This window comes from Danio rerio, chromosome 21 (genome assembly GCF_052040795.2).
Source record: "Danio rerio strain M-AB ecotype USA chromosome 21, GRCz13ab, whole genome shotgun sequence".
Classification (NCBI taxonomy): Eukaryota; Metazoa; Chordata; class Actinopteri; order Cypriniformes; family Danionidae; genus Danio; species Danio rerio.
Genome location: NC_141041.1, coordinates 13,552,149 through 13,568,074, shown reverse-complemented (window position 1 = coordinate 13,568,074; position 15,926 = coordinate 13,552,149). Strand labels below are relative to the sequence as shown.

The following is a 15,926-nucleotide window of genomic DNA, read 5'->3' as shown; positions in this document are numbered from 1 at the left end:
ATGCAAGGCATTCAGGAAAGCGTGCATTTTTTTTATTCTTCAGGGCTGAGATACTGAGATGTGACTCATTGAAGCTACTCTTAAAAAGAAAAGAAAAAAAAACATGAATTATTCATGGATTACCTCACAAGTCTGCAGGGATGTGTACTCAGAAATATGCTAATATTAACTGACTTGTCAATTTCTCTGACTTGATGTATAGTAATCATAAAAAACGGACAATGCCAGCTCATCCATAACGCTAAACAGGTGGGCGTCAGGAAATTACACAATAAAAGTCTTGAGTAAACTCTGTAACTGAGAGGGACGGTGAGAAAAAAGAGGTCGGTGATGTCGGTGTGAATATGTATTCTATGAACAAACATGAGCCTGGCCAAAACAAAAAAGAAAAAGACAAAAATATCAGTTTGTTCCGAAACAATGACAGATTCCCATTTAAAGTATATAAGCATTCAGAATATGCTGTTTTCATTTCCAATATAGATCAAAGAAGGATAATTCAGCTTATCATCAAAGCTTATTGTATTTTAAAGCAATTTAAACTATTTAAGCTAATGTGGTTGTCTTGAGCCAGGTGTTCTACAGCTTAAAGGTTCATCAATTTTTTTAGGTTTTACTTTCAGCCTGTTAGTTTTAAAGATATTAGCTAGTGCACACCAAAACAGGGACAAAATCTGTGTTTAGAAAATATTAAACTGAAACATCGAAAGCTTGCAGTTTGTCACTTCTGCCTATATGGATTAACGATTTCTTTCACCTCACGTATACTTAAGTTTCTCAAAATCTCGATATCTTTGCGCCCACAGAACTGCCCCTCACTGGAAATTTTCTCTTTTTTTTGGACCATGTTCTGTAAACTTTAGAGATGGTTGTGTATGAAAATCCCAGTAGATTTGCAGTTTCTGAAATACTCAGACTAGCTCGTCTGGCACAAATCCATGCCACGTTCAAAGTCCCTTAAATCACCTGTCAGCAGATCTTCTTGACCATGTCTTCATGCCCAAATGCATTAAGTTGCTGCCATGTGATTGGCTGATTTGCAATGTGCGTTAACGAGCAGTTGGACAGGTGTACCTAATAAAGTGTATGCGTGTATATATTCGTTAAAAATGCATAAAGGTTATGTGACCATCAGGAATAATGCAGCATCTCATCTCTCTGCTAAAATAGTTTAACAGCAATAAAAATAGCAAAGTTTGAACCTACTACAGTGCACGTCACTTCTTAAATTAAGCGGTTGTTTCTTGACTGAACCAAATTTATTTTTGATGTCTTGGTCACACTATTTGGAGGGCCGGAACAAATTTCCTTGGGGGCTGGGTTCGGCCTGCGGACTGCCAATTAAACAGCCCTGTTCTATTTTATCCCTACAAAATTACTACAATGTAAAGTTATTAGTTCTTTTCTAATAGAGTTATTTAAATCAACTATATTTTCGATATTAGTGTAATTTCACAAGTTTCACAAGTCAGAATTATTAACCCCCTGTATATTTTCCCCCAATTTTAATAGAAAGATGTTTTTAACATTTCCAAACATAACAGTTTTGATAAGTAATTTCTAATAACTGATTTTTTTTTTTTTTATCTTTGCCATGATGACAGTACTTAAGTTTTTATTAGATGTTTTTCAAGATAGGGGAGTGCAGGCACAAAGTAATGCTGGGTAAAATGTAACACAGAGTTTAAATTGATTTGCTCAGGGTTACCCATGGCATGCTTCCAAGGTTTTCACCAGTGTCTGCACATGTCTTCCACCAAGTATTGTAAAAGTTTGGCAAAATTTGCATGAGAAACATAGAAGAAACATTTTTTCAGCATGAAAGTAATGTTTATTATACTCTATATTTTTTATTTAAAAAAAAAATCTGTGAAAGTAACATAAAATCATATATTTTTGTGACTATCTTCTTCTAGGCTAAAAGATGGAACCATTTTGAAAGATGAAAAAAACAGTGACTGCTAGAGGAAAACACAACACAGTTATCAGTTAACAGGGTGTTACAAATAAGCAACACACTGTTGCACACCAATTAAACTAACAATATAATTTTTGAATTTTGAGTGTAATGTTGAGAACTTTTTAAATAAAGAATGTTTTTGATAGAAAATATTTTTAATCGAAAAAAATTATTTTATTGCTAACAATGCAAATAAATGCATTCTATATTAATAGATAAAAATACAAGTAAATGCATTGTATAATAATGGATAATAATGCAAATAAATCCAAATGTGTTTATCTAAATAAATAAATAAACATGCTGTGCTATGTAGAATAAAAAAAAATTAAGTACTGAGGAAATACACTATTTAATGTAAACTAAATTCAAATGAATTGTGTGAAATCTGCCTTTTTAAGCATGTGTTACAACTAACCCTCTGTCTGTTACAACTTGCCCCGTAGGTGGGGTAATTAGTAACATTTTTACTCCTGGCACTTTTGGCAATACTGCACAAAAACCATAGATCCAGCGGTCAAACTTCCAGTGCTCATTTGCAGGAGAGGTTTGTGTGTTGCTGGTAAAAATATATATTTATGGTTTGTCTAACCCTGTTACTTTCTTCGGTATTTGGCCAAAACCAAAAACTAAAAAGATGTCCCACTCTCTCCTACTAGTATTCAGCTTAAAGTGCAGTGTAAGGTAGAAAAGGCCTAACTGGATTAATAAGGCTCACTAGGCAAGTTAGAGTAAATAGTCAAGTCATTGTTTAATGGTGGTTTGTTCTATAGGCAATAAAAAAATATTACTTAAGGGGGCTAATAATATTGACCCTAAAATGCTTTTAGGAATTTATTTTATTTTTTTGCTTTTATTCTAGCCGAAACAAAACAAGACTTTTTACAGAAAAAAAAAAAAAAAAATTATATATATATATATATATATATATATATATATATATATATATATATATATATATATATATATATATATATATATATATTATAGGAAATACTGTGAAAATTTCTCTGCTCTGTTAAACTTAATTTGGGAAATATTTGAAAAATATTGAAAGAAGGGCGAATAATTTTGACTTCACCTGTATATTGCAGAAAATCAAATGCTATATCAGATTTTTTCCAATATCATGCAGTTGAATTTTGATTTAATAATCACCTAATTAAATCTTTTAACGATTATGAATGCAATTTTGCTTAGCTTGTCATTGAACTACAACTCTGTGTACTAATAAATGCTCCTCCATCTGAAAGCATGTGCTGGAAACTTACTGCTGATTACAGAACAGGCTTTACTAACAAAATACGCATACAGCTGTCTTCGATTAATCGTGCAGCCCTACTTCAGGGGACTTTTCAGAGCCAGGCAAGAGATCTCTCATCAGGGATGAAGCCTCCCCTGATAAATCACTCCCCGCTGCTCTTTGGCCCCCTCTGGCAGACCCGCTGGCCTTCCATGAGTCTGCCTGCATGGGACCTGCAACATTTCTTCTGACCCCCTCTCAGACAATTATCCCCGCGCTTCAGCATCGGCCCTGCCTAATGAAGTGTGGAGCGGTGGCTGGGCCCGTAATCACTGCAGTATGCAAACGCTCACCTTCTACGCCTCATCACCGGAGATTACATTCACAAATCAATGAGGGGTGCTCGCCCTAAAAATGCTACAATTCATTTGCGTGCCACGGGTTATAGCTTATCTTCAGCCTTTGTGTTGACAAGCTTCTCCAGCACCATGTTTTCGGGGGATGAAAGTTATTTCCGTTTCTATTTTAGACGTGGCCATGCACTATTTTTTTATGATTACTTGACACTCATAGATAAGCAGTTGTGGAAAGAGTACTGAAACATCACACTCCGATATTATATCTAAAAAAGTAGTGCGAGAAAAAGTGTCTATTGTAAATATATCAGGGGTGTAGATTTCGATTTCGATTGTGTCCCCACCAATATCCTCAACTATTGAAATGTCCCCACCAATAATTTAATTCACTTTAAAAAAAAAACATGCTGTCATATTAACCTAAGTGTGGAGAAAGGGTTAAATCACGCTCATTTCTCGAGTCGCACCACCCCTAAACACATTTTAACATTGTGATTGGCTGAGCCTTTCCCTATTGTCATGTGAGAGGCTGTAGCTGCTTTCAGATTAGTTCAGATACAAGCAGCGCCAAAACCACTATGCAGTGAAATTTCCCATGTATGAAGGTGTCAGCAGCAAAAAAAAAAAAAAAAAGATGGACACAAGGAGCCTTTTTCAATGAGAAGTGTAAGTCACATAAACTCAAGTTCACTACTGAATTAGTCCATCATGATAATGCCGCTAACGCTTGTGTTTTTCCTTTTTTAATGCACAGTCTATCGTTATAGTAGGCTAATAAAGTCTGTTAATAATATGCCCTGAAAGCTAACTGCAGAATAAACAACTACGTCAAAATATATGATCCCTGCCAGTTCTCCTAATCTCTCAAGCTGCATCCCAAATCACATACTTATGCACTTTTCTACGCCATTTTGTAGTATAAATAGTGTAAGTAGTGCGTTCACACTGAAAACTCTTAAAGTAATAAGTGCACTTTAATTACATGGATGATGCACTCATTCAGCCAGTAAATAGAAGTGTGTAATGATGGATGGACTCAATGACCGCAGGTTTGCCTCTGTAGCGGAAGGGGCGTAACTATAGGACGCACATGTTGGATAACTTTATTTATTTTGGTTGGTGAAAGCAAAATTCTCCTACGAGAGTGATTATAGCGCCTCCCGATGGTGAATGCGGTATTACTCACGGCAGGTATTATTTGATAATTCGGTCGTTTATTTCACTGATTTGGCAACCGTCAAACGTCATTAGGGAAACGGTTTGAATTTCCGCTTAGTAAAAAAAACATTAGTGTGCCATTTGGGATGTCACTACATACATATACTATCCTGTTGAGTGTGTAAGTGCATAAGTACATAGTGCATGAGTGCATAGTGTATAGTGTGCCATTTGGGATGCAGCTTTAGAGTAGCATGTCCAATTTTTGTTTAAAAAAATGTCAGAAAAACTACAGCCTGTGCTCTACCTTTTATTAATAACTATATATGAGACATGTTTCATTTGCACTATGGCTAAAATAAATTGAAGTCTTTATTAAACTCTTTATCAGCTAATAAACATTCTTTTAACATTGGGGTGTAGTTTTTTTTTTCTGAAAAAGCTAAAGCTTTTTGTAGTTATTCACCTCATTTTCTATTTGATTATGAGGTATACATATTGCATTGTAGTGACATAAGAACTAATTTTTGCTGTATTATTTTGTCAGATTGGGGTTCATAACCACACTTTTTGATGTACCAAAAAAATATGTCCTATTATTTTGTCAAATTGCTGACCATACTTTTTAAATTTTTTATTTACAAATGTGCATTTAAACAGTAAGTTTTATATTAGTTTTTATAAATGATGACATTTTTGAATAAAGAAATATGAAAAGATACTTATTTTTAAAATATATATATTTTTATCATATACCATTACATTTTTTTTTTTTTTTATATTTATAAATATATATGTTTGTATGTATGTATGTGTGTATATATATATATATATATATATATATATATATATATATATGTGTGTGTGTGTGTGTGTGTGTGTGTGTGTGTGTTTGTTTGTATAAAGCATATAAATATATATATATATATATATATATATATATATATATATATATATATATATATATATATATATATATATATATATATATATATATATATATATATATTCAGCCCCCCTGAATTATTAGCCCCACTGTTTAATTTTTTCCCCTATATTTCTGTTTAACAGAGAGAAAAAGTTTTCAACACATTTGTAAACATAATAGTTTTAATAACTCATTTCTAATTACCGATTTATTTTATCATTATCATAACAACAGTAAATAATATTTGACTAGATATTTTTCAATACGCTTCTATACAGCTTAAAGTGACATTCAAAGGCTTAAATAGGTTAAATAGGTTAACTACGCAGGTTAGGGTAATTAGGCAAGTTATTGTATAATGATAGTTTGTTCTGTAGACTACTGAAAAAAATTGCCTAAAGGGGCTTATATATGGTGGCGCAGAAGGTAGTGCTGTCGCCTCACAGCAAAAAGGTCGCTGGTTCGAGCCTCAGCTGGGTCAGTTGGCGTTTCTGTGTGGAGTTTGCATGTTCTCCCTGTGTTCGCGTGGGTTTCCTTCGGGTGCTCTGGTTTCCCCACACTCCAAAGACATGCGGTACAGGTGAATTGGGTAAGCTAAATTGTCCGTAGTGTTTGTGTGTGAATGAGTCTGTTTTTTAGTGGAAAACAATTCAATTTAACTAAATACGCCATAGTGAGTGTGTGTGTGTGTGTGTGTGTGTGTGTGTATGTGTGTGTGTGTGTGTGTGTGTAAGTGAATGCAAGAGTGTATGGGTGTTTCCCAGTAGTGGGTTGTGGCTGGTAGCATCCACTGCACAAAACATAGGCCAGAATAGTTGGCGGTTCATTCTGCTGTGGCGAGCTTTGATAAATCAAAGACTAAGCCAAAGAAAAGGGAAATGAAGGAAAACAGTTCCTGATTCCAAAGAAAGTCGCTTTTGAATCAAGATGATGCAAGTAGCACATTTGATGCATTTGTCAATGTGTCTCATACACAACACCATGCCATCACTTATCAGTTTGGCAAATTAGTAGTGGCACCTCCAAAAAAAAATGTAGTCACATTAAAGCAAAAACAAATCAGCAAGATTTGAGCATTTAGTCAAAATGGAGCATGGTTATGAGAGATATATGTGAGAACTAAGTGCCACTGATTTACAAAGACACGTAATACAAATTTCAAGAACTTCCTGCGACCAAGCTTTCCTGACAATGGCTCCCAATTCGCAGTTCGAAAAACCCTGTCCTAGAGGAAGTTGTGTTAATCTACCATACGTTGTCCTTTAAAATCAAATTATTCCTCATTCTCTACCTTCCATAATTCTAATCAAGAAGCAAATGCCGTCTCCATTTCATGCCTTAGATATTAAAAAGCTGAGACTCTGTAATCTAGACCTGCAAGGAACGTAACCTGAGCTATAAGAGCACACACACACACACATATGTGTATGTACAGACAGAGCTGTGTTCAGCACTCTCCCTTGCTTCACTGGTCCTATCTTATTAAAGGCTGTCGGCGCAGCTACTGAGGAGCTATCATAAGCTTTTCATTATTGACTGAGAAAATATGATAATTTGGAAATCAAATGCTGCCTTCCAGAGGCTCCACTGTCACTTTCAATTTTAGATTCGCTCCTCTTCTTATATGAGCAATGCGATAGTGGCGACTTCATACACTTCTCAAGTTTCCTTTTCCATTTTACACATTATTTATTTATTTATTTATTTGTGTTCTTGTGTGTGTTTTTTAATTAGAATGTTATAATTGAGGTCTCTCACCTATTGCACCTCGATTAGAAAAAAAACTGAAACAAATTTAATTAAAAGCTGTATCTCTTTTCATAGCGGAAATTGAATTATGTTTGAAGTGGGAGAGATTGCAAACTGACAACATGTTTTCTTTATTAACTCCCCTCCTCTTCATTTCATTCTGTTTCTCCGAACACCTGACAAAATTTCCATGCAGTTCTCTTTTTTTTATCATCTTTTTTTACACTTCGGTAATTTAACATAAATAATCTTATAATGAGTCGAGAGAAAGTCGTTTTTTATTTCATACAGTAGGTGAAATTGAGAGCAGTCTTGAATGCTATTAAAATGAAACCGATAGGCTTGAAATGTTTTAATGAATAAATGATAACACGGATTCTTATGCTGCGTCCCGATTTGCCTAGTTATACTGTGCCCTAGAAGTATGTCCTCTTTTTGAGAAGAAATACTACCACTTCATATTGTAAAATCATGCTTTTTTTTACATGGTTTTACACATTGCATGCAGATGAGATCCAAAACCTGTGAAGAGAAGAAGCCAACTATCGAAGACTTCAAGGATAACATATACACTTTGTTCTGGTCATCAGCGATCCAGCCTGTGCAGATCGCTAACAGATACAAAACTGCTGGTCTATGGACTACAAGTTCCAGTCATGCAACACACTCACACACCTGCTCCAAGTCTTCATTGATTACACTCCCACAGCTGATGCTGCTCATGGACTGATTACACAACATATGTACGGCTCACTTTCACACTCTCATTGCTGAGTCTTGTTATACTGTTAATGAACATTATGACACGTTTTCCTTGCCTTGCCTTGTCTTGTTGCTCTGTATTGATATTTGCTTTATTTTGTTTGTTTATTCCTATCTGCTGCCTTTTTTGACCATCCGCCTGTTTATGACCACTTCTCTTGATTTCCTGTATGCATCTGTTTGTTCCTGTATCGATCGTTGCTTGCCTGACCATTCTTGATAAGCCTGCGTTTAGATCTGCGCTGGTGACGCGGTGGCACAATCGTCTCACAGCAAGAAGGTCGCTGGTTCGAGCCTCGGCTGGGTCAGTTGGCATTTCCAAGTTGGCATTTGGCAAGTCCAAAGACATGCGGTATAGGCGGATTGGGTAAGCTAAATTGTCCATTGTGTTTGCGTGTGAATGAATGTGTATGGATGTTTCCCATTGATGGGTTGTGGCTGGAAGGGCATCCGCTGCTTACAACATATGCTGGATAAGTTGGCGGTTCATTATGTTGTGGCAAATCCCAGATAAATACCGGCACTGATCCGAAAAGAAAATAAATGAATGAATTGCATGAATGTACACTTTATAAAACAATAGACTTGCTATTGGACTTTGCTTTGAGACTCGTATATTGTAATGTCACTGAACAAGAGTATCCAAAGTATTTCCAGAGATTCGTCACCCCATCCAAAGCATCATATACTTCCTCTATACCGCTGCCATTCACTCTCATCCGCAGGATTCCCAGAAATCCCAGCATAATCCTTACTGTGGCATATTCTGGGCCAGCCAGAGACGTATCAGGCCCTGCTGAGTAATTCTTTCACCCCTGCCATCCTCTTGGTGCTGGATTGCGCTGACCAGAGGAAGTGTGATAGCCTGTAAGCTTCCCTCTGTCGGGATAAGGAGCCAGGCCTTTTTTTTCCCAGGGCAGCGCTGAGGTAAGAGGGAAAGAGCTTCTCCGGCTGGCCAGCGGAGCCTGGGATAAGCTTGATCCGTGCTAATCCTTCACACACGCCGCTCCTCGCAGATAATGGCGCCACTCTCTCTAGTCCTTATCAATCCTCCGCCGCTGCTGCATTACCTGGTGTGCGCTTGGCCTGATGGGAGATTTCTTGCTTAAGTCCCTGGCGGTGGTTGCTATGGTGTGCGGGGGGGGATGAAAAATGAAAACAGGCTAATTCGCGAGATTATTTTTATTAGGGATGATAATCAGGCGACCCAAAACTAAAGGTCTGGAAGGATTAGACAAGAAATGGGAATTAATTTCCGGAGTATAAGAATATTTCTGCCTGCAAGCTTCTCTTTACACACAATGTGTTTTTAAATGTTTCCTGTCCATATTGATATGCAAAAAACAGTGGCGTCATTGCACAAGTGGAAATAATAAGAAAAGCTCAGTAGGATGATGTACAGCACAGCAATTTTTAGGATAGGGTGGGTGACTGAATCCTAGTACCTTTGACTGAACAAACACACAAGGCACTACAAATTAGGCTAAAATATATATAGCTTTCATGCTACTTAAAGGGATAGTTTGCCCTGAAATGACAATTCTGTTAATAATTACTCACCCTCATGTCATTTTAACCCTCTGAGACCTTCCTTCCATCTACAGAACACTAAGATATTTTGTATGAAATTAGAAAGCTCCCTCTTCCTTCATTTCAAGTGCAAAAAAAAAAACAAAAAACAGTGTGTCTTCAGTGTTTTAACTGGAATGCCATACCGTTAATTTTTGTGTGCACATAAAACACAAATAACATTATCAGTTTCTTCTCTTCTGTGTCAGTATATTGCGCTCATGTATGACCATGCACTGAGGACATGAACACATCTGTTTCAAACAAAGCACAGGATCATTTATGTGTGCGCAAAAGTATTTTTACGGCTTGATAATATTGCAAGTCAGGACCATTGCTATCTAAGGAAAATGAGGGAGCTTTCAGATTTCATCCAAAATATCTTAGTGTTCTGAATGAAAGGAAGGTCTCAGGGGTTTGACATGATGACATAAAGTAATGGTATGTCTCTCTGGTATGTCTCTCTTTAAGTAGCACTTATTTCAACCCTTTTTCAAGATTTAAATTAAGTCTTGTGTCTCTAGAATGTGTCTAAGTAAGTTTCAGCTCAAAACACCCATCAGATTATTTATTATACCTTTTTAAATCTGGGAAATTTGAGCTGTTAGGACATTGTAGTTGTTTTTGTTGCCTGTGCCTTTAATGCAAATGAGCTGTTTCTCCCCACCCACCATTCCCATGTGTGTGTCAGAGCCATAGATATCTCTCTGTATTACTCTTAAGGGGTGTAGCCTTCACGTAGATAAGCAGTACAGTGACTGACAAGAATGAAACAGATCCCCTTTACTACAGTAAGAACGTTATTGACTGGTATTTGATATCTTTATTGTGGAGTTAATTCAAGTCTTTCTGTAACAATGAGTCACACACAATGTCGTTATAAAGTTTGCCGTGGTCCTCAAAATGGGATGGATTTGGATTATTTTTTAACGTCAGGAAATTTAAAAAAGAGTCTTATTTCTATCACTCCAATATGACTGTGGATACACTATACCTACACATGGTTCTGTCCAAACAGCTTACAAAGGATGGTTTTCATCATATGTGCCCTTTAAGTAGTTTATAAACACAATTTTTTTTTTTTTTTTTTTTTTTTTTTTTTGCCTGATTTGAAGTGCCCCAAGGGGGACACGGTGGCACAGTAGGTGGTGCGGTCGCCTCACAGCAAGAAGATCGCTGGTTCGAGCCTCGGCTGGGTCAGTTGGCATTTTTATGTGGAGTTTGCATGTTCTCCCCGCGCTTGTGTTGGTTTTCTTTGGGTGCTGCGGTTTCCCCCACAGTCCAAACCCATGCGGTACAGGTGAATTGGGTAAGCTAAATTGTCCATAGTGTGTGTTTTTGAATGAGTGTGAATGGATGTTTCCCAGAGATGGGTTGCGGCTGTTAGGGCATCCACTGCGTAAAAAAACATGCTGGATAAGTTGGCGGTTCATTTCGATGTGGCGACCCCAGATTAATAAAGGTCAAAGGTACTAGGATTAAGTCCCCCACGCTACCCCAATAAATGCCGGGCTGTACATCATCTTAGTGAACTTTTACGATGTTTTCCACATGTGTAATGACACCACTTTTTTGTATTTCAATGTGGACAAGAAACATTTTAAACACATTGTGCGTAAAGAGAGGCTAACACAAGAGTAGCCTTATTCTCTGTTTTTTAAAAGGTCACAAAACACCAAAACACATTTTTTGAGCTGTTGACAGTCGTATATGTGTCCCACACTGCTAAAAACACTATTAGGACACCTATATTTCACTAAAAAGTGTAAAATTTGTACTTCCTGTTTGAAACGAATTTTTGAAGCTGCGTCCTGGTCATGACATAATAGCGTGTGTTCCAGCGTGCAGACTGGGTGTCTGTACCAGAGTGAGTCTTATTACATCTTACAGTGTGTTGCATTAATGCATGAGTAAGGCTTGGTTCAAACCAATCAGCGCGCTCTATTGTGCAACTTCATTAATATTCATTAGTGTCACCGTGTTTACGCCACAGAGACGCCACGTTGTGTTGGCAAAACAAGCGTGAAGTGTTGCTTTTATAGTTTGCTGCCATTAAGTTTTGTTTTCATTTTGTCTCTGTGAGAGCTCAGCTGGATCACGTGTGGATTAACAGTGTACGCGACGCTCGACAACAATAACTTACGTGTCTAAGGAGGAACATTGTTTACCTGAGAGCTGTTCTCATCTGCAAATGCTGAAATCCGGATTCGCTTGTAACGTTAGTCTCCTCTTCATAAAGATGCGGCTCTTGTTGCTGGTGATTGTCCTGTCTCTACAGATTTGGTAAGTGAGCGACCAGTACTCTTTGTTTATTCAGTTTGTTCGTATCGAATTAAGTTAACTATTGCACTGAGTGCAAACATAGCACCGCATTTAGTGACCGGAATAACACACGCGGCTTTCTGACGCTACCTGCCGTGTGTATCTAAGTTTCCGGGAAATGCAAAGTTTTTTTCTCTCATTCGCCGTGCGGTATCAAACATTGCATGAAAAATACACGCTTAGAGCAGATCCTCGAATCAAATGAATGAATTCCCTGAATGAAAGAGCCAAACTGCAGTTAAAGTCCAACATTTAATAATTTGGCAAATAATTCGACTACAGATGTCCATGTAGGTTAAACACCATCACTTTCTCATGTGTGTGTATTTTGACTGAAACTCGCGCGTGCCCAAATAGACACTCCCACACCATCCCACTTTAGTTCCTCCGACACTCCCCCCTAAACAGAGCTGGACACGCCCACTTTTCTGACTTTTTCCAAAGTAGAGGTGTGAAAACACCCTGCTGAAACGAGGGGGTTTCATGGCCCTTTAATATATTAGAACCATTGAAGGCACATGGACTGTTTTTAATTTGTTTTGATTTCAAGGGAGATGAGACGGTTACTGTCAATGTCTCTGTCTAGGTCAGACAGCTTTTGGATTTCATAAAAAATATTTATTTTTTTCAAAAGACAAACAAAGCTCTTAGGTGTTTGGAATGACAAAAAGATTATTAATAAAAAAAAATCATTTTAGGGTCAGTTAACCCTTTAAGGAATCCAATGAATTTTTGATCACCTCTGAAAGTTTGTAAATGTGGACAAGGTCAAAACATTTTAGACCCCATTTGTTTTTAGCGTCATCCATTTATTATTATTTTGATGAAAATGCAAAGGGCAACATGGTGGCTCAGTGTATTGTAATGTGCGTATTTATATAGCATATGGCCATACACCCTAAGCGCTTAACAATTATGAGGGGGGTTTCTCCTCACCACCACCAGTGTGCAGTATCCACTTGGATGATGCGATAGCAGCCACAGGACAACGACGCCAGTGCGCTCACCACACACCAGCTATTGGTGGAGAGACAGTGATACAGCCAATTCGGTGGATGGTAATGATTGGAAGGCCATGATGGGTAAGTTCCAATGGAGGAAATTTGGCCAGGACACCGGGGTCACACCCCTACACTTTACAAGAAGTGCGATGGTGTTTTTGCTGACCACAGAGAATCAGTGGTTAGCACTGCTGCCTCACAGCAAGAAGGTCGCTAGTTTGAGTCTTGGCTGGATCAGTTGGCATTTTTGTGTGGAGTTTGCATGTTCTCCGTGCCTTGAGCCTATAAGTGTGAATGAGTGTTTATGGGTGTTTCTCAGTACTGGATTGCAGCTGGAAGAACAGTGTAGAACAGGGGTGGCCAGCCCTGTTCCTGGAGAGTCACCTTTCTGCAGATTTCAGTTGCTACCCTGATCAAACACACCTGAACCAATTAATTAGGACCTGAACACCACGTGATAATTACAGGCAGGTGTGTTTGATATGGGTGGCAACTGAAATCTGTAGGAAAGTGGCTCTCCAGGAACAGGGTTGGCCACCCCTGGTGTAGAACATATGCTGGATAAGTTGATGGTAATTCCGCTGTGCCGACACCTGATGAATAAAGGGACTAAGCTGAAGAAAAATAAATGAAAATGCAACTTAAAAGGTTAGTTTTACTTAAACGTGAATTATTTTACTGCATTTACACACCTTTAAAGATTTCCAAACCTCTATTAAGTTCCAACCCTTACTTTATTTGAATATTATAGAGTTGAATATACTTTTAAAGGCATTATGGAAATACAATAAACAGAACAACTTTCAGGTTGCCAACATTCTTCTAAATATCTTAATTTGTGTTCAATGAAAGAAAGAAGCCTATGAAGATTTGGAACAAAAGGAGGTATGATGACAGATCTTTCATTTTTAGGTGACCTATTCTACTAACTCAAATCTATTTTCACATTCAGCTCCATGTTGCAAAAACAGCGTTTTCATATTTAGCATCTACAAAAACACTCAGGTTTTGCCAAAGCATAAAACATTTCTGCGCTGATGGAAGGCTAAAACAAAACAGAAAAATCAATTCAGATATATTTGGATTAGTGTAGACATAGTCTAAAAGCGGTTGTGCTTATTTTGGGGGGCTTGTTTACCTCATATAATAATATATTTAGACCAACTCTAAGTGCTTTTTCCGCACTAATGGCATATGCTTTTGAAGTAATGAACCTAGTGATTTATCCCGGTTCGGCTAATATTCAAACCTAGGCCTGCCATTATCATTCAGGCATTCGGGATGCACTTAAAGAGATGCTTTTCTAATGAGAAGCTTTTGGATTTGTGTGATCAGTAAACCTCCTTTGTACCTATTCCCTGATAACCCCGCATAAATATTCATGAGCGCATAACTCTTGTCTCTTTTCTTATAGGCTCCTCCGTTGATTGGCTGAATAACCTCACGACAAGGAAAGTGTAAGTGAGAAATCTGTCAGGTTAATGCTGTGTGGTGTCTCTTGTAATTTCAGACGTATAACAATGACTTAATCAGCATTTATGGAGAGGCGACGCATCTGTGTGGATGGGACCTGTACGTTGTTATGGAAAACAGATGCATTTATGGCCACAGGGAGTTTCTGTGCGACTCTCTCTCTCTTTCTCTCTCGCGGCGAGATCTTAAGCAGAGAAAAGTGAAACGTGGAGAATTGGTGGAGGCGAACGGAGGTGAGCTAATGGATCAAAATTACCCCCGTCTGAAAGTTTTGACGAGCGCTGACGAAATTGCTTTTCTCCCCCCTTCCCCCCTCACCCCCCACCCCTTCTCAATAGGAGACGCAGACACAGAAATCCATCTGTAACGCAGGCATTGTCATCGCCTTGCAATTTACACCCATTCCTCTCAACAGTGGTTCCTGTGCTTGATGGCGTGATAAATTAATCTTTTTCTGTGCCACTGCGTCGATTCTTTTAAAAGAATACATTAAGGGGCGTTAGAGGCTTTTTTTTCTCTCTCTCTCTCCCTCCCGGAGTAAACATTTTTTCTCTCTTTCTCTCTCTCAGTCACCATGACAAATCATATTCTCTGGAGATGAAGAGAAAAGGCCCTGGAAAAAGGAAAAATGAGAGACGCATGGAGGGGATGGAGAGGCAAAAAGCCATTTTGGAAAGCCGTGGTGCTGGAAAGCCGGATCAGTCTGAGCGCTGCCTTTGACAAAGTGCTCTGAGGAAACCATCACACACACATACACAAACACTGGTGATGATAGTTGTGGTTGTTGTTGAAGAATTAAGTATGACCTTCACTCTAATCGTGTTAGACATTGGAAGGAAAGCGTCTAATCATCAATCACTCAGCAGTCAGTAGAGTGGAAAGATCACCCAACTCAAACACAGCGGGGACAAACAACAGCATGCGGGGCTGTGACTGTACCAGCCCACCTTCACGTTCACCATTATCGCCAGGGTTGTCCTTCGCTTAGGATCTTCAAGCAGTTTTTAATGGCATGGATAAAGCGTGTTTATGTCATTGACATCGTGTTCAATTTACAAAGGAAATGTTTTGTGGCCATTGTTTTGGCCATTGATTTGCAGGGCAATGGTTTTCTTACAAAGTTTTGCTTTGCTTTGCTTTGCTTTGCTTTGCTTTGCTTTGCTTTGCTTTGCTTTTCTTTGCTTTGCTTTGCTTTGCTTTGTTTTGTTTTGTTTTGTTTTCCAACAAAGTTTTGTATTTTTTTTTTGTTTTGTTTTGTTTTGTTTGTCTTGGTTTGGTTTTGTTTTGTTTTGTTTGGTTTTGTTTTCCAACAAAGTTCTGTTTTGTTTTGTTTTGCTTAAAAACCCAAACTTTTTAAAAGGGTTTTGTTTTGATGCAGTGATAGTCTAATAAAAAAACTTTGTAA

General features: G+C 37.9%; 1 long non-coding RNA gene across 4 annotated transcripts in view; it reads left to right on the top strand.

Moving 5' to 3' along the window:
- LOC141379814 (uncharacterized) overlaps positions 1–15,926 on the top strand; it is a 127,463-nt gene extending 111,537 nt beyond the window's left edge. For 3 of the 4 annotated variants that reach the window (XR_015520066.1, XR_015520063.1, XR_015520064.1), the window contains 2 exons: positions 14,559–14,754; positions 14,860–15,926. This is a non-coding gene — a long non-coding RNA (uncharacterized LOC141379814). The remainder of the gene's footprint in view (positions 1–14,558; positions 14,755–14,859) is intronic. The other variant, XR_015520065.1, reaches the window with a different exon arrangement.